Below are 20,048 nucleotides of genomic sequence, written 5' to 3'. Positions count from 1 at the left end.
GCAAAGACGATTCCCTGTATTCAGTTCTAAAGTCTGTCCATCTCCCTTGACTCTACATGCTGCCTATGCATTTTTCTTCCATTTATCTAACTCTGGAATGCAAAGACTTTTTGAGGCTATTTCTGTTCACAGGAACTCCGAAAAAAATTGACTGACTAGATGAATAGAAAGAGAAAATACTTTGGTAGAGTGTTTCAAATGTGTGATGATGTTAATTTCTATAATTAATATTTGGGACTTGCATTTCTTGAATGTTTCTCCTTGGTTGTTTTCTGTGCTTATCTCATTGAAAGCATCTCAGACATGGCAGGTGGACTGCTGTCCGTGCTTCTCTCGTGTAATGTGAGAAGTGAGTGAGAAAAAGCTAGATGCATTCTGGCCCACGGAATAAATGGTCATTGCAAGCATTGCAAAATCAGAGACTGCCTATCTCTGATCTCTTGCTATATTAGGATTACTGATTTGCTCAGAAGATCCAAATAACATTTAACTACTTTTTCTGTACAGTGATTTAAAGATACTTAAGCTATCTTCCACATCTAATCAGGTTTGCAAATCTTTGGCCTGGCAGCTATGAAAGGCTGTAAGAACATAGCCCTACAAAGTAAAAAGTAATAATAACTGCTGACTTGTTTGCATAACTTTTTTTTTCATCTTTGTTCCTCCTTGGTCCCCCGGTCAGTAATCACTTTAGTGTATCCAGAAAAATGAATGTTGTGTTGCACCAGAGTCAGGGAGAATTATTTGCCTTTTCTGTTCACAGCAATACTTCTTCACTGTAAACCTTAGACTAGGAAATAAACAGCCACCTGTAGCTGTGGATCAGGTTGTTTTCCTAACTTCGAAATGCCTACACCAGTCTTATCTGGGTTATTGTAGAGTTCTCTGTAACTAGCACAAACCATCAAAGAGAAGAAAATGATCTGTTCCTTAAGAATAAATTTCAATTAGACTGCACCGTATATAGTCACTGGGTCGTACAAACTGGACAAACTGCAATATTTAAAAATAATTGTCTGTAACAGGATTCCCCTATGGATTTTCTCATATAAATTCAATTTTCCTGGAGAAAGAAATGAAAAAGTCTTTTTTATGTTCCCCACTTTGTCTATGACTTTCCAATACCCTTATGGTGTTCAAAGAGCATCTTTTAATTAACATTGCTTGGTCAAAGCACAATCTTCCAGCAATGAAAACATGTAGGATATTGCTGTGCCCGGTGTGCAGCAGAACATCTGTAGCCAGTGAGCAATATCTCTCAGCAGGGTTAGTACTCTATAGAGGTCTAGCATACTGCTAAAAATAGTTTAGTTTAAATATTCCTGCAAATAAATAATGAGGAGTAAATAACAGAGGAAGCTTGGGAAATTCAGCCTTCATAGCAAACTACATAACCCCAGTAGCTTTACCTTTCTAACTATTTTTTCCTTTGCTTTTTTATTTCAGCCTAAATATAGACATTGTTTCTGGGCCTTGTCCTTATTTTTTGCCAATTTCTCTAAGTGTCTATAAAAATCTTAGGCTTAAAATCACTGTGGTGTCCAAGAAGATTTTCTCACATGAAGGTGCTTGAAGAAGTCACAGGAAAACCCAGACACTAAAGTCTCCCTGAAAGAAATGCAGAACATTTATTAACTTTTTGTGTAAAGTTGCTTCAAAACTTGGATCAGTTTGGAGCAGTGTCCCAAGTTACTTTGTTCAGAAACACTGTGGGGATGGAGTTAATCTTAGATGGAGAATTGCAACTACAACATCCTTTGCAGTTCTTTATGAATACTAACTGTCTTCTTTCCATCTTGTTTTCCTCTAGCAAAAGAGGAAGATCACATTGTAATTCTCCTATCAGAACAATAAAATACAATGACTCCTGTCTGCAAAGACATTCCTAAAGGAATATAAAGCATTCCTTCCAACATTGATGGTGTAATGAAAATGAGGACGAAAACGTAGAAGGAATATAAGCTTATTTAGATGGTTCTTTATAGCTTTAAATGACAGTAAGGAAAAATACAGCAAGCTATTACCAACAATCAGAATATTTCAAATCATCAAAGTGTGTCAGCAAATTAAGTCATATGTTTTCATTTGAAAATACTCTCTTTTTTCTCAGCCTCTCTGTATGTGGTCATAAATTTTCATTGGTGGTGTAACTTGAAGACAGAATTTGTGCTTTAACACTGTGTATGGAATGGTTGGAAAACTTAAGTATCAAACACGCAAGTTAAATTCTCCATTTTCAGTGCCAAGACAATGCACATCTTTCGACTTTTTAATATACTTTGAGCCTGAAATGGAAAAGACAGCAGCTGCTTTTGATGATATCCACTGCAACTCTGACAGATGGCGATGAACAATGTGAAATCAGTGTTTCCCAAAAACATTTTGTAATTGAGGATCGTTGCTGCCTGATTTGCCACCAGCACTCCAGTAAAAACATGTAGATTTATGCTGTAATACTGCAATTGGTCTTTGTGAGATGCACTTCATCGAATTTCTTCTTTCATTGATGTGTTGGAGTGGCTGACGTCTCCAGCACAGACTGCAGATAAGTGATACTGCTATTGTTCTTGCAGATATGTGCAGGACATGGAAACACAGAACTAACTTATTTTAAAAATCAGCTGTACCAGCAGAATTTTGCTGCCTTGCTGAGGGATTTAAGAAATTTCACTTGCTTAATTGTTTCTTTCACCTTGGCGTTTTCATTTGCCCTACCTGGTACCACCTTGTCTTTTTCACTTAGACTAAGTAAAAATGAATCCTTCAAGGTCTTTTCTAACACTCCCAATAGTACAGAGCAGAATAATTTTTCCAACATTTCTGAAATGTGATCTGAGGTGTGAAAACCAACCGCTTGCCCAGAACATAGAACCACACATCCTCACTAAGCATTGATGTGTGCTTGATATGTTAAATATAGATTGTCTTTTGATCTTTCTATGACAGAAATGCTATAAATGGGGTAATAATTGCAACACCCAAAATATAAATAAAAAAATAAAGAAAAATAAAGAGTTCCGACCTAATCTTCTCTTGGAAGAGCACCAGATGAGTCTCCCGAGAGTGGAATTAAGCACTTGGAATGTGTTTTGCAGGATGATATTTTCTGTTCTTGGAATGGGTATTACTAAAGAACAGAGTGCTTTGAACAGAGAATATTGCAATTTTTTTTTTTTCACATTCCTGTCCATTAAGGTTTGAATTTTGTTAGATATTGATTACAACAGTTCTGAAATACAAAAGTTGGGTAGATTAGGTTCAGGAAGTGGAAGACATTATGTAGAAGAGATTAATATTATTGTGGACAGTCATTTCTGTTGTCATTGCCTTATTAACAGATATTGAAAATCAAGAAGTGTTTAAACAAATTGTTCAAGGTCTTTGAATTCTGAACTGTATATTAGACCTTAAATCTGCACACACAATCTATTTAACTTACCAGAGGGTCAGTTAGGAAGGGATTTGACAGTCATCTGTGCAGAGAGGTTGCAGAGAGATTTTTGATGGTAAGGAGCTCTTTCATTTAGCAGACAATGTATAATATAATTCTCTGGTTATGAGTGGACACTGGATAAATTCATCCAGAAATTAAGATGTAGGTTCCTAGGCAGTCAGTTGCTGCAACAACTCCATGAGAACTATGCTGAACTCACTTGGTCTCAAGAAGTCTTAGCGTGAGGTGTGTCTTTGAAGTATAAATGATTTACCTATTCAAATCTGAATGAGAAATTATTTTAATTAAATTCTATGATCCACATTGTGTGGGATGTAAGACTGGGAACATTATTTGTACCTCCTGGATCTTAAATCTATGAACCTAGAACTAGAATACTTAAGGACTGATTTTGACAGAAATCACAGGTCTTTAACACAGTTGTGGCAGAATAAAGTGCTCTTTAAGTGATAGTAAATGTAATTTATGCACACTTAGAAGGCACTTTACAGTGCCAGGGTAGTGTGAAGAGGACTTATTACAGTGACAATAAATCCATACTTGTTTGGGAATAAAAGGGACTCATGATCATCGGGTGTGAGTTATGGCAGAGCACAAGCTATAGAACTTCACAGAGTGTTTCTATCATTATGCCAAACAATGTGAGTTTGATCTTTTGGAGGAGAATTCTGTTTTTATGTCTTCATATCAGCTTCTTAATTACCTTCACTCAAAATCTAACATTGCCTTTAATTTTTTCCTTCAAAGAGTCCCCCGTTAACTGAGGAGAGGAAAATTTTTCATTGCCTTTGACATTCACAGACAGATTGGTGAATTTGAAGAAAATGGAATTAAAAGTAGGTGATTGGTTTTTAAGAGAGGTACTGAAAAATGCATTTTCTTCTCTCCATTAATATATTCAATTTACATGGCCAAGTTTTGGTAGTGGGGGGGGGGGGGGTACAGGAGTGGCTTATGTGAGAAGTTGCCAGAAGCTTTCTCTGTGTCTGGCAGAACCAATTGCTGGTGGTTCCAAAGATGGACGTGCCACCAGTCAAGGCTGGGAAATTTAGAAATAGTTGTAGTTCCTCTGTTGCAATACATAAAAGGAGAAGAGGAAGAAGAGGAGGAAGAGGAAGAGGAAGAGGAAGAGGAAGTTGTTGTTATTGTGCAGTTGTAATTGTGGCCAGAGAACAAAGTGAGAACATGTGAGAGGAACAACTCTGCAGGTACCAAGTGGAGAAGGAGGAGCAGGAGCTGAGATCCCTCTGCAGCCCATGGTGCAGACCACGGTGAGACAGAGGCAGCTGAGCCCCTGAAGCCCATGGAGGGCAATGGGGATGCAGAGATCACCCCCAGCCTGTGGGCAAGTCCCACACCAGAGCAGGTGGATGCCTGAGAGGAGGTTGTGACCCCATGGGATGCACATGGAGAGAGAAGCCACTGCTGGAGCAGCCTATCCATGAAGGACTGCAGCCTGTGGAAGAGTGACCCACACTGGAGCAGTCTGGGGAGAACTGTTGCTCATGGGATGGAGTCACACAGGAGAGGTTCATGGAGAACTGTCTCCCAAAGGAGGGACTCCACGATGGAGTAGGGGAAAGACTCCTCTCCATGAACAGTGAGAGAAACAGCCTGTGATGAACAGACTATAACTCCCATTCCTTATCTTCCTGTGCTGGGGGACAAGGTAGAGCTGGGAAGGGAGAGGTGGCAGGAAGGTGTATTGAAGGTTTTATTTTACTTGTTATCCTGCTCTGATTTTTTAGTTCTATATTTAATTAATAACTGTAAATTGAGCCTGTTTTGCCTGTGACAGTAGTTGATGAGTGATATCACCAGGTCCTTATCTCAACCCATGAACCCTTTGTTACATTTTTTCTCCCCTGTCCAGCTGCAGAGGAGAGTGACAGGGTGGCTTTGATGAGTGCCTGACATTCAACCAGCATCAACTCATTGCAGTTTAGTTTTTCTTCTGAATAAGCACAAAGAATTATTTTAAGTTATCTTTCTGAAATTTGTAAAGATGTTTGATTGCACTTTTCTATTCTGGTTTAAAAGCTTACTTTTGTTTGACTGAGCTACAAAGATGTAAATCATAGTCAGAGCTAAGAGGGTAAGTGATTTTGAATAGCTGTTAAATAACACTGCACTGCCTTACTCTGGGGCATGCTACAGTTTTCTTAAAACATCATCAGTTTTAGGATTATGTTCTTTCCCAGTACAGTCTAGGGGATCAGTTTATCTCCTGAATGTAGCTGCCATGCTGTGGGAGCTGGATCAGACTTTACGGCAAAAATCTAATGCTTTTAGATGGACTTGCCAAGGTTTCTCAAAATGAGTTTGCCAGACTCACCTGGCACATGGCCACAAATAAGAACACATATTTGGCAACAGGTCTTTCTGCTCAAATGTCCCTTTCAAGTAATATTATTATTTAATTTATCATAGTTCATTTACTTTTATTACATCTATTTTGTACTGCTAATGTGTCTTTTCCATTTGCCCAATGCCTTCTACATATTTTTTTTCCAAAGGAACAGCCTTTACCTTGTGTCTCAAAATAAATACTTGAGAAAGACTTGTGAGGTGTAATGCTGGAAACCATGTTATGCTAAAATGTTTTACTCTGAAATGAAGTAACAATACCTAAGTCAGCAATAACATCTATCAGAAGTTGTGAAAAGCTGTAAAAAGCTTAGACTTGTTTAGAGAAACAATTTTAGTTATAGATTTCATTACCTTTCCTTTCATCACTGAAAAAGTCTGGGAATTCATGTCAAAGTCATTTGTGACAGCTGCACCTTTGCCTGTTGTTTTACTATGACAGTGACTTAGATATCTATGTGTTTATGGGGAACAAGTGTTTATGTGTGTTTCTGGGGTTTGTAAGACCTTCACTGAATATTATCTTAATGGCCACGGTAATCACTGGAAGCTGAGGGGGAAAAAATTTTCAAGGGCAAATAAAAAGCTTGTAGAAGAACATAGTAGAGTGAGACTTCATCTGATCTAGACCTGTGATTTTTTTTAATGCATTATTAAATATGAAATATGCGATTATTAGGATCTTTTGTTTTCATTTGCTACCTAGACAAATTGACCTAGGTCCTTCTTCTACCTATTTGTGTAGACAATATATTGTTATTAATGGTACATGTTTTGAAACTAGATTTTCATACCAGCTGTTAAAACTCTATTAGATCTAAAGATGACAATCACCATGAAGAATATGTTGCTCATACATGAAAATCTCAAAGGAACTTTTGAAGTGTTGCCAAACAATATCTCAGTGAGGTTTATGGATTTAGTGCCATACAGGATGCTCTGCTTGGGAAAATTCAATAGATCATGATGAAAGTTCCTGAATCCCTAATTAGTGAAGTACTTTACAGAGGCTTTTTGGCTGAAGGTCTGTATAGAAGAGAAAACTGCAATTACCTTCTCAGCAAACCATCGTGAACTTTATTGTACTTCTCAGACAAAAGCAGTGAAAGGAGGGTCGTAGAAGGACTGGAATACCTCTTGCAATGCTTCTTCCCAGCTGTCTCAAACTGCATTTGATCTCTGCTGAATAGTGTGCTGGAAGAAAAGCTTGGACCTTTTCACAAATTTCTTCCTTTCTTGTCAGACCCAGGTTGATTCCGTAATACCTTTAGCTTTTAAATCCAGTCATGGGATGCTTGCTCACATTTTGACTTGATTGGTGTGGTTTCCTGGATATTACTTAATGCCAGATATGCAAACAGTAAAAAGTGCAATCCTTAGAGAAACTAATGTTTTTGGAAGGGAGATAACAAAGAGAAAAGTTTTGATTAAGGATAAGAAAGACAGTGGTTGAGTTGTAAGAATAAACATTTACATTTTCTCACCTAGGAAAGCTTCTTCAAAGCTGCAAAAAAAATTGTATTTTAATGTTACGACTAAAATCAAGTGTCAGTTGCCAGCCTTTGATGGCCATGCTTAAAGTCATAGGGAAGTTCAGCAGTGGATTGCTTTCTATGAATTCTTGTGTGCAATAGATTTAGTTACACAATCATAGTGATTTATATCTTGTACACTGCATTCATGTTTATTATTGCTACAGCTTCTGAAACATGATAATTTTTTCATGTAGATACAGTCCAGAAAATTGAATTCATGTTTCAAAGCTTTATAATTCAAGCCACTGTGGAACTGAGTAAAAGATATTTCATTAAATACTTCCCAAATAATTAATTACTCTGCAGGAGAAGGCTCAAGGCATCCATTCTAATTCAGCCACCATTAAAAATCCTTTTAGACCTTTACTGAAAACTTCCAACTGCTATCATCCAACTTTTTAAGAACTCTTCATACAACGTGTAGCAGCCTTCTGCATTGAAAAAGAACCCCTTTTCAAACAGCTGAAACTGAGACAAAAAATGGTCAGATATCACCTGGTAGAATGGAAAGAAAACATAGAGATAGAAGACTGCCTGATGTTTATCCAGAAAATTTTAACATTAAGTGATTTTCAATGGATAAGAAATAGTTATGCTTATCAATTCGGATCATTTAAACAGGAGAAATATATCTTTCTATTATTCTTCTAAAATGCTGTATCAGACTGCTTGACTGAACACTTCGAAGTGTGATAGAGTAAGACTAATGCCAAAATATTGTATTCTCATAATGATTCAGAAATATTGGGATGACAAAAAAATCAATAAATGCATGCTAAGTTGCAGAGGTCATGAAATTAACTATGGCATATATTCTTGGTCAATGTTGCAGTTCAAAATATGACAACTGGTCATCAACATAATCAAAAATATGATACTTAACTTTTTTAATTAATTGATTACAAGGTTTCTATTTTAATTAGATTTTAATTTTTAATTTTAATTAGAATTTTAATTTTTAATTTTAACCTCTTTGCAGTTAGAAGATCATGAGCTCATGTCACTTAGATTTAATGAACATTAAGCAAAACACATTTAATTTCTATCAGTTCCTTGGAGTTCCTTGAAGTAGTAACTAAATATTTCATTCAACAAAACTAGGTGTGAAATGAGATGCAGCTCACCTCATATGATTTTGTAGATCATTATTTGTATGTTCTCTTTCCTCCTTGTTTAAAAATTAGCCACATGATACAAATATGGTAACTACTTGGTGTAGTATTGAGTACACATACTGTTCAGGGTATAGATATGCAGTAGAGGGACCCACAATGAGCATTATAGCATTTAAAGAAGAGAAAAATGTCCCACAACCTTGCAGTTTCTAACCTTTTTGAATACAGATCTTGGGAAGTAGAGTTTTTTTTTTTCCCTTTGTCTATGTGCATGCAAACTTTTACTTGCTTTTTCCTTTTGCTTCAGTAAACTGGCTTATCTCAACTTGCTGATTGTTTTCCATATTATTCTCTCCCCTGTCCCACTAGGAAGGAGAAAGATAGAGAGGTTGAGTGGGTACCTGGCACCCAGACAAGGTCAAACCACTACAGCATATTACAAAAATCTGATTGTAGATAAATGTGAGGAATACAACCTGTCTCCCAAGAAGCCAGTTGCTGCTGCTTTATGTTGATTTTACAGCTACACCCTCATGGATAGAGGCATATCTCCTGGCCCATATTCTTTCTTCTTCCTTCCTTTACACTGTATTTCCCTCTTGTTTCTCCACTACAGCTATAGCCTCCAAGTAAAGGTCTCAAGCTTCACAAACTTGTGTGTTAGATTGCACTGAAGACATATAAGAGCAGGCTTTTTCTTTCTTTGTATTATATAATTCTGCCCCACGAAATACAGAAGTATGGTTCCCTGACTAATGAAGAGGAACTGCCTCACTTCTACAATAGCTGTAAATAATCACCATAATACTACAGTTTTTGGCCATAATAATCCGTTATTTACAATCACATTGGTCTCTGCAGTTCTTTTTTGGACTGGGAAATAACAGATAATCTAAGAGATGTTTTAGACTCAAATAAAGGCAAGATTAGGTTCTGTGATGTCTGCCCTAGACAGAGGTGCGTGGACAATTTATCTCTGCTTTGATTTTATTGGTTTAATCTGAGATAGATTGTAGTCATAGACCAATTGTTTTTCAGGTCTATTTGTGCTAACTTTCCTAATTTTGTTTTCCAATGTGTCTTCAGGAAGACAACTTTTAAAAAAAGATCAGCCAGAATAAATCCTTTCAATGACCTTTGTAAATAAATTGTGTTTTGTTTGTTTTTGCTATTGGAAAGATGCTTGTTTTGACATGGGAGAAACATGAATTTTGTACATACCAACAAACTGTAAGAACTGGAAATTTAAATGAAGAGGCTGGTCTTTCCTATTGGATTAGGAAGAAATGATGCCATTTAATGACTGCTATGGAGAAAAAAAATGAGCTATATATATGACTTTTTTCCATTTACTGCTTTAATTATCACATATTGAATTTGGTCTGATATCTTGTGTTGCCTTTGGCAAACCAAATTATTTTAATTATCTCTGTGAAAATGATCATATAATATATTAACTGATTTGAGTGTTCTCAAAGCAAAACAAAGCAGACTAAACAAAGACCTCCATAAGATGGTAAACCAATATAATAAACTTTTTTGAAAACAATATTTGTAGTAGTTTTTTGAAGGGCTTGTTTTATATTTTTCTCTAAATATATTTGTTATAATACAATTTACATGATTTTAAGTGTCATGGAATTAAATAAGACAAGAAATCTGCAACATATTGTGTTATGTAACAAATTTGTAACATAAAATTGACAGAAATGAGCTCTGTTTTGCAATCATGCCTTCATGAAATACATACCTTGTTTATGTGTTTCAGTACCTGTTTTTAATTCCAGAGGGGCAGGACCCTTTTAAATCCTCAGCCTTAACTCACCAAGAAATGCAGTTGCTGGCTGCTGAGTGCATCATAGAAGGTTACGATGTTTCTAAGATAGTGTTAATCTTTGTAAAAATTATATATATATATATATATATATATATATATATGTGCGTGCGTGTGTGTGTGTATGTGTTTGTGTGTATAATTAATGTTTGTTTAAACCCATACTATGGTGACTCTGTAATAAAGTTCAAAACCTAGGGGACAGAGTGGCATAAATTTACCTCAAGAGCTTAATTTTGAATTTACATTTTCTTATGCAAGTCTGACTTCTGAGAAGTACGTTGGTTGAACAGTGGTGCCTTCACTGTTTTGCAAGTAAAAATACTGAAAGGCTCCTCTCTCTGTGTATTTTAGTGTACATCTAAAACATTCAGAGAAACTAAGTAATTTACTATACTTCTGCTGATCTTGCCTTACCAAATATTCTCCTTGGAAGCATTTAGTGAAGCCTTAAAATGCTTAAACATAAATAACTAAGGATAAATACAAATTATTTATCTAGAATGGCACATGTAAGGAATCAATACAGACCATTATCTATTTTAATTAAAAATAGATGGCTTTCAAGTAAAAATTAAACAGCTTCACCTACCTCTCCAATCTGGTCCTGCCAGAAGAAATAATATTTTCAAAATACAAACATTTTAAAACCCATTGGTTAAACCCATGAAACACCAATCAATGCCTGTGCATCTTCAAGAGATAATCACAATTGCTAAATTTGATTTTCTTGCTTTCAGTACTCTATCATATTTGTTTCTCGTTAAAGTTGTATTGATCTTCCACCACACAACAATTTTCAATTACTTAGCATGCTGACAAGGTGGCACTTGTCACAATGGATACAGGCAATTAAGCAGCCAGCATTGTGAGAGGGATACAATTTACACCATGCCACTTTCTATAGATAATGTCATTGGTGAAAGGGATGTACCTTGAAGCAGAGTTATTGAGTATTATTTAGGAATTTGAAAACTAGCAAAGTCACATGCTTATGTAATAGTTCATCATTACTTTAAAGATGTTGTTTCTTTTGCTCTTCAGGAGTTAAATATGTGTTTATACACCACTGACCTATAAGGCATGTTGGCTTCTTTCATACCAGAGACATATAACAATAGTTTGCCTCTTACCTACACTTTGCCAAAGAAATGGAAGCACTAAAATCTTATCCCTTCCTTAAAATGTTCAAAGGGCTGGTAGAGTTTATTAATGCCTTTTCCATACTTCTCAGACTTTTGTAGTGTGAATAGGAAGTTTCATAAGCATTGACACACATGACCTAATATTTTCAAAAACTAATCCAGTGTTTCACTTCCAATTCAGTCAAATTTTCTACTTCCAGCAGTTCAACTACCTCTACCTTCCTTCTCTGAAGTGGACCATGCCTCTTGCGGTCTCTGAATGTTTCATTAACCATGGAAACAACTACAAGGAATGCATGTCAATAAAGTGCAGTTCATTCAGCACAGTAATTATCAACAATACCCCTGGAGTATCTCCAAGAGTCATGAAGAATAACATGCTGCGAAGTCTCAGAAAGTGATGGAGCCAGGTCTCCAAATTAGACATGTCAGCCTGGTTGATTTCCCTTCCTCTTCCAAAGAGTCCAAAACTGGCAATCTGCACTCCTGTTCTCTACAATTTAGCATCTTTGGGGCCAGTCCATTTCTGTCTGCCTTTGTTCCAAGTCCTAAGCTCAAAGCGTTCCCTCCTCTCTTGTTGTGGTGAGATATTGTGGTCTTGAAACGCTTTGTAAAATCAGGCGTTGCTATTAGCTAAGCTAATAACTAGCCTGAGAAGTTCCTGTGAGAAAAGAATTATAAGAATGAGAATGTTTGCATAACAATCTATTCTTGTGAGAAAACTGTTTGCACCTGTAAAAATAAGAAGTCTATCCTATGAGAATCCATGAAGAAAAAATGTAAACTATCTAGAAAGAAAAAAGGTTGATAGACATGTACACTAGCCATTACCAACCAATGAACTGAGTCTCAATAGATTGCTGATTCAAACACAATGCCTTCTAATATTGCTATAAATATGAGCTACGTGAATAAAGATTCGGTGATTCTGCACGAAGAAAAATGTGTCTTGTCCATCTCTACTGCAACAGTGGTCCTCAAGAGGAGTGAGGGCAGGTGGAAATTGTCTCTGTGATCCTGAAGGCTGTGGTGATTTTGTGCCCAAGGTGGCCACAAGTTGAGCTGAGCTGGGAGCAAGGTGCTACAGCTACACTGGTCCTACAACTAAATCTCACTTCTTCACTAGTGGCTCCCTGTCCAAAGTAGGACTGCTTTGAGAGGTGAAGCATGCAGACATCAAGGAGAGGAGGACAACACCCTCACAGGCAACCTGTGGGGCCTAGGGAGGGCTCTCAGTCATTTCAAGACACCAGCAAGGGTCTGTTAAAGCTGCTAAACATGGACTGTCCCTTTCCTATGGGGAAGGAAAGAATGCAGGCAACATGAATTTTTCACCCAGGACTGAAGACCACTTAGCATTAATTTTCAGATGACTGAAAACTGTCCTTTCTTTCTCTAAAAGAGCAGTAGTTACCTTTAATATTATACATTTGTAATGAAAGGTCAGGTATTTACAGTCTGTAGCTTCTCTCCACCTCCTCCAGAATTTCAAATATATCTCTCCAGAAATACACGCTAGCCACCATGGCTAAGTCATTAGGGAATTCCTGGTTTTTCCTATTGAATATATGTGTGTTGATAGCAATATTGACTTGGTGGTCATGTACAAGGAGAGGCTGCCTGAAGGGTATGGCTGTTGTAGCCTGGAAATTAGGGCACTCAGCTGAAAGCAGAACGTTTGGGACACCAAACCTGCAATTCCCTGGTTTATTGCTAAGGGGGTTATATATGTCCAGAATCAAGCTCATATCTAAACTTTATTCAGATTTCCTTCAGGCTTCTACATTCTGCCCAGCTCCCACTTTAGAAATCTTTTTTCTTCAAAAATACATGTTTTGTTTAATCCTGGGTGTAGCCAATCTGTCTGCAAGAGAGCTTTCAGAAATGCATTTGCTCCAGCAGACAGCCTCTGTGTGCTGCAGCAAGAGAAGGCAAAGTACGAGAAGCAAGGATGTGGAAAAAAGATCCCCTCTTTCTTTTCACACAAAGAACTGAAGTGGAAAACATTCTATTTGCTCTGTGCTCAGAGAAATTCTGTGGACTTGGAGACAGACTGACTTTTCCATAAACTTTTTTTCCGGTAGACTAATGTAGTTTCTTTTCAGTAGTCCTGGATCCATTAGCTTAGCAATAACCTGTTGTGACTAGGACTTCAAAGGAGTATGGGAAGTACTCAACTGAGCCACCATATCAGAGGTCTTCTGAAGTTTTTCACATGGCGGTTTTTGTGCTTGCCTTTTTGGCACCAGAAGCCCACCTAAAATAGTTCTTACCACCTACCTACAGACACTGAATTACAAAGACATAAGCATTACCGCGCTTCAAAATCCACTCATTTACATGTGGGAAGAAAGCTTAGGGTACAGTAGAGAGGGTAGGCCAACATGGAATTGAGTTCCCTGCTTTTGTGTATTTTGTCTAAGACATAACAATGATTGAGTGGTACAGTGGATTGAATAAGAGATTGTTTTGACAATGGCTTCCAGGTACACACTTCCACTTATTGAATAACCTTTAGTCAACAAACCAGCATGCTAAGATGATGCTAGTATTACTTCAGCATCATTTCAGCTGCTTATGTTCTTTTAACAGTAAAAAATCAGTTCTTTCTTCAATTCCTATTGTATACAATGCTAAACAGAGTGCTCTTTACAGCTCCTCATTTTAAAAGTGCCTCTAGACCTTGATGAACAGAGATACCTTATTGTAAAAATTAGTGTAATCATTTACTACTTATGTAAGTCAGTATATGCAACTCTAGAAGCTACAACCTGACAAAGGACAAAAATATTTTCATCCCCTGCAAAGGGGAAGAACCATCTAGACACAATCCTGTGCAATTTGCTCTAAGATGACCCCAATTAAGTAGGGAGGTAGGGCCAGATGACCCATTGTGGTGCCTTCTAGCCTTACCCATTCTGTGATTCCATGATTTTATTAAAAGAAAGGACACTAAGTGTGGAGAAGTTATTAGTCCAGTTATTGTGTGGCAAACCATTGACAAAGCAAGGGCTCTAAACCAGCAGCTGCAGTGCCTACAAAAATATTGGCAAGAAAACGTGAAAAGAAACAGCAAAGTAATGGTTCTTGTTTATCTTCTCTGGTGACATAAAAGATGAATGTGCTAAAGTAGGCAAAGCAAGATATTTCAGTACACATCCACTCAATTAGTCTTGGGACCATTTCTTTTAAGGACCTTTGTTGAAATCTCTAAAGAAACAAGGATGAAAATAATTGAAGCCTAGACCTTCACAGACCATCTCATTGAAGAATGTTAATGGCTGACCACTTGTAAAACAAGATGTTTGTCATAATGAGGTTGACCCATAGCACTTTTTAAAAAACAAGTATAACAAAGAACTTGAGGATTCCCAAGAAAAGTAAGTCCCCCCCATGCAAAGGTTGTGTCCAACTTGTATCAGCTCCCTGTTCTCTGAGTTACTCTTTCATGTGTGAATATTGTTGTTATATATTGTTTTGTACTTTGCAATTGCAGATATTAAGAAAAAAAGCTCTAACTAAACCCACATTTAAATTGCAAGTTTCAATTAAATCCACTATTTATTATTCTCCGCCTCAACCAGCTGCAGATAACCATAGAGATAAGAATTAACAACTTAAATACAAATGTAAATTGTATCAATAGAATGCATAAGTTCCAAGTGAGATTGTGAATTAATTCTCTTCATGGGGAAAATACCTTAATAACTTATACCAAGTTATTAAGTCTTCCTGTCCCTTGTGGTGTAGTTTCCACAACTCATGGAGTTCATTAAAAGGTTTGCATAAATATAGATCATCCACAGAAAGTAATTAATCCTGTTACCTGTTTGGTAACCTGTGTGTTCCACCTTATTAAATATGCCATATAAATATAAATATTAATATTCCAGGAAGAATGTTTATGGGAAAGCTAAAATTTCCAATTTTTTTTTTTTTTTTTTATATTTTACTGGGGCCTTTTGATGTTTGGGGTTTATTTCCTTTTTTTTTTAATATGAAACTATATGCTTACTGTCAGGACAATTATGGTAGCAAAATAGGCATTAATAATAGCTCATTGCATAGCAAGGCTAGTCATACTCCATTGAACTCTGTGAGAAATTTGCCATTGATTTCAGTGAAAGCAAGGTCAGGGCCACTGACTTTCAAGATAATTGCTGTAAAGTATCCATTAGATAATAAAGGAGATTGTTAATAATTGGACACCAAAAGGCTTTCATTTGTCATTAGATTAATATTTTAAATTTTCTTGAATGCAAACAATACTCAAGAAACAAAGTATTGCAGCTTGTCTGGATAGAAGTGTATTGTTAGAAAATTAGTTCCTCTGAACCTGAATTAATGGAACTTTATACAAGTAATTCAGGAACAACTTAAAGCCATAGGTAATTTTTTTTCAGAATTTTCAGAGATTTTGCATAAGTAAAATACATGCTATATTTTTATGCAATACCAATTCGTGAAGAGAGCAAGATAACATACAGTTTTGGATAAAGAATAATCTCAATCATTTTTTAGGCCTCATTGAGAAAATCCTGCATTTATCAGGAATCATAAATTCATTAGTATTTTGTACTGAATGGATGAGGAAGGACTTCAGCTTCATAAGACCATAAAGGAAGTAAGGTTAATAAACTCTTGCGTGCCATTTTGAATGCAAGTATGTTGAAAATGCGTTGCCCTCATGACAGATCATGTGAGAATTAACCAAGCCAAAGCAATGCAAACAATATTGTTATTTATTGTATTCAAAAATTCTTCTTAGCAGTAATTCAGTTCATGACTCTTTAGGTACATCATGGCCAGAGATTGGTTCCCATCAGTGTCCTTCGATTGCTTTATGGAATGGGCATAAGGATTGCATGGATGAGAGGAGAAGAGTGCTAGGTTGGAAAAAGACATCAAAGGCCAGAAAGAATTTCGTATCTTTTGATGTCGCTCAGCTCCAGGTAAGAGAGCATTACAGCTTGTAGGAATGCTAATTAAAACTGATAGTTATTTCACTAACTTGATGTACCTTTCAAATAGCTTACATAACTTGCCATTCCTGACTAGAGGAAGTGCCTAAGTCCATGAACATGTATGATATATCTTCCTTCTTTTGCTGTCCAGATGTAAATGTAGTGATTTTGGAGTGCAAGAACCAAAAGATGGAGCTGTTATGTATTAATTCTGAGGGCACGGCAATTCCCATTACCAAAGTGCATTTTCTTTTCCTGACACTTTTAGGGGAGAATTGATTAACCCGAGTGTGGTAAGAACATTGTTTTCTTTACAATTGTTTCTAATGAGCAATGTAATTTCTAACATAGGACAAAGCTAACACTTACTAACATCACCTCGTTGGAGAATGACCAGCAGCCCTATCTTGTTAATCTTTCCCGAGTCACAGTACTCTCAAACACCTCAAACTTTCTGTAATGCTCTGAAGTAGATATTGTTCCAGGGAATTATGTTATATTCCATATTGTATGAAATACAGTAAATTATCTTTTCTTTGTTTCAGTTACATTGGTTATTTCATTACTAATAACCCATATGGCCTAGAACAGATTAACAGGCAAAATCCAGGAAGTGCCTATGAAAGATTATTTTTGCTCTGAGAAAGATTTTCCAAAATGTGTGAAGTGCAAAAAGAATATACACAAAAATAATTCCTCTGCAAAAACTATTTGATGGCAACTTTCCATTTCAGCTATTGTGAGCCAGTTAGGAAAAAAAAAAAGTCTTTATGACGTATTTCTCTATGATGAAGCATGGACTATTGAGAGTAGTATCAAAACACTGAGTGTCTTTGCACTCAAAGAGGAATGTAGGAGTTTTCTTGACAATTTAGGAGAGATTTTGCAGCTTTTAGCATGCCGTTAATAGATGTGGTTCTCAGGTAGGTAGTTTTTTGTTGGGCAGCTTTGGAGTAATTCCATTGCTTGTTTGCTTTTTGTTGTGGTAGTTCATACAAGCATAACAGTCAACAAAGGGGTAATTTTGACACGTGGATGTTATTAACCTGATATCCAACACTAGCTCCTACTGTATTTCCCTGGTTATTGTCTAATGATCTATGGATAAATACCTTATCCTACATTTTCATTTCTTAATTTCATTGAAGCATAGAATAGTTTGGGTTGGAAAGGATTTTAAAGACCCTCTAGTTCCAACCCACCTGCCATGGGCAGGGACACCTTGAGGTTGCTCAAAGTCCCATCCAGCCTGGCCTTAAACACTTCCAGAGATGGGGCATCCAAGTTCTCTGGCCCATTTGTTCCACTGCTTCACCACCCTTACAGAAGAAATATCTGCCCAACAGCTAATCTAAATCTGCCCTCTTTATGTCTTATCAGTGCATGCTCTTGCAAAAACTCCCTCTCCAGATTTCTTGTAAAACCCCTTCAGGTACTGAAAGGCCTCTAACAACTAGTTTGCTGTTTCTTTTCTGAATAAAACACCATGGCCATAAAAGCAAAAACACTGAAAGTCTCTGAAACACTGACAATGCTCCCAGCTGTTAACTTGCAAGGTACATCCACTCCCATTTGAGCCTTTCTCCTTGACCTGAAGGATTAGGGAGGAAATCAGCTGAGTCACTGCATCTCATTTTTTCTCCCAGAGCTCACCATAAGTTCTCTCGATTTGCTCCATATGATCCTGGACAGTGTCATTGGTGCCCATGTTGAGAAACATCGATAAAGGGCTGGACAAGCCTTAGCAGCCTCTGCAACATGGCAAATCTTCATGTGAAAGCACCAAACCTCCAGTGACAACGGGCCCCAGTGACAACAGACCTGCTTAAGCTGATGTTGTCTCCCTCCATCCATCCTCACCAACCAATTCTAGTGTGCTTCTGGAGTTTGTCTTGATGGAGTTTGATCCTCTCCACTGTCTGTTAGGGCACTCTACTAATACTACAAGTTCAAATTTGAGAGCACAAAAGGAACATTGTTCCTCTGTCAGAAGTCAGAAGTCTCCATCTTTACCCATTTTGGGACTATCCAGCCAGCGCTTGTTCAAGCCTCCAGCTGCTCTTCCTTCCTTTCATTATGTGGCTCAGGATATCTGCAAGGTTTCTGCAAAGGCCCTGCCTTTTATTCACAAGGGATCTATTTGAGGCTTATCACTTGGAAATTTCTGAAATATCAAGTTATTCTGAACCATACTGTGTGGCCTCAAGAAAATTGCTTTACATATATTAAGTATATCAGACTAAGCAAAAGCCCTTTACTTCAAAATCTGTTTATATCCAAATGCCATCTGCTGCTGGGTGGGCTTTTTCATGAAATAAATGGTGTGCGACAAAGGTCACATGTACTGCTCTATTGATATTTCAGCATGACACCCAATTTTGTAAAGGAATCTCATGCAGAAATGATTTGTTTTGCTACAGAGATGGTGTAAATTTTAAATGCTCTGTCATAAAATAAAAGACAGCTTCTATACCTTGGGTACACAGGAATCAGCATATTCATTAATTTTAGGACAGTTGCATGTTGGTGTTACAGCACTGGAAGTTGTTGATATAGGGAACCTACAGAGAACACAGAAAGAACAAAGCAGTATTCAAATTGCAAGGTGCTAGTGATCAATACTCCTTTTATAGCTAATTACATGATCTTCTCATTTTACTTTTAGGCATCCAAATAGTAGCTAAGAATTCCCATGATTCATGATTACATCAAAATATGCCTTTGCAATGGAAGTTTTGTTACCCTTTCTAGTAGTACATGATAATATCATTCTGGGAATGTCCTAATGTAAAACGTGAACTTTAGTACTGCAATGTAAACAACTCAGAAAAATGCTCAGGACAATATGCCTAGTCCACATATTTCTCTCCTACATGATATATTGCCATCTTCTGGGCAGAACTTACTGATTGAAAGGAAGGAGAGAGCATGAGTGGAGAGATCTGGAGTAGAGAGCACAGGACTGGGTTCAGGGAATGCCCCTGAAAGGAGGCAAGCATGACAATGAATCCCTGCAGTTCAGACATAAGCTCTCCCACTGAACTATGGCATGGCAGAGTGACAAAGGTGACAGGAAGGCTGTTTTACAGGACAGCAAGGCTGCCATGGTGACTACAGCAAGGCTTGCTCTGGGAGATGGACACAAGGAAGCTGCTGGAACACTGCTTTCAGGGAAAGAGCTCTTACTCACTTGCATCCACAGCCAGATAAAGTGTAAAGGCTAGTTTCAAGTTGTTCAAAATTTAGAACAACTGGTGCACGTGCAGGTGTTAAAATGTCAAATACTGAGAAAGTTACAAAAAGTCTGGGAAACTCCTTAATTAGAACCAGCATAAGAAGATTTTTGAAGACTGCATTTTTTAGGCTTCTAAACCATTGGCTTTAATCTCTTCACAGAAATCCTAGTGGAACAGTTACAAATAGACCAGGAAACATCTGTCATCTAACAGTGGCCCAATTTAGATCCTTTAAGAGACAATTTTCAGATGCTTGGAGCTCAGTTTTTTCATTTTAACAAAATGAAGTATGTGCTGTGTGAAGATATTAAGATGAGGAAAATTTGTACAGTTTAGTGTAGTTACGGACATCTTCACAACACAGTTTTGCCAAATAGTGCTCATTTTATGTTGAATCT

General features: G+C 37.1%; 1 long non-coding RNA gene across 1 annotated transcript; it reads left to right on the top strand.

The window, feature by feature from the left end:
• Positions 1 to 1,051: 1,051 nt before the first annotated feature.
• On the top strand, positions 1,052 to 18,965 carry LOC136287181 (uncharacterized). Its single transcript, XR_010720091.1, has 3 exons — positions 1,052 to 4,290; positions 16,245 to 16,402; positions 18,061 to 18,965. It is a non-coding gene; the product is annotated as an uncharacterized lncRNA (long non-coding RNA).
• The last annotated feature ends 1,083 nt before the right edge of the window (positions 18,966 to 20,048 follow it).

The sequence above is a fragment of the Chamaea fasciata genome, unplaced genomic scaffold, assembly GCF_029207755.1.
Source record: "Chamaea fasciata isolate MVZ Bird 193981 ecotype frontalis unplaced genomic scaffold, bChaFas1.0.hap1 SCAF_3, whole genome shotgun sequence".
NCBI classification, from domain to species: Eukaryota; Metazoa; Chordata; class Aves; order Passeriformes; family Sylviidae; genus Chamaea; species Chamaea fasciata.
Note: the sequence above shows the minus strand (reverse complement) of the source record. Positions and strands in the feature narration are given on the sequence as shown.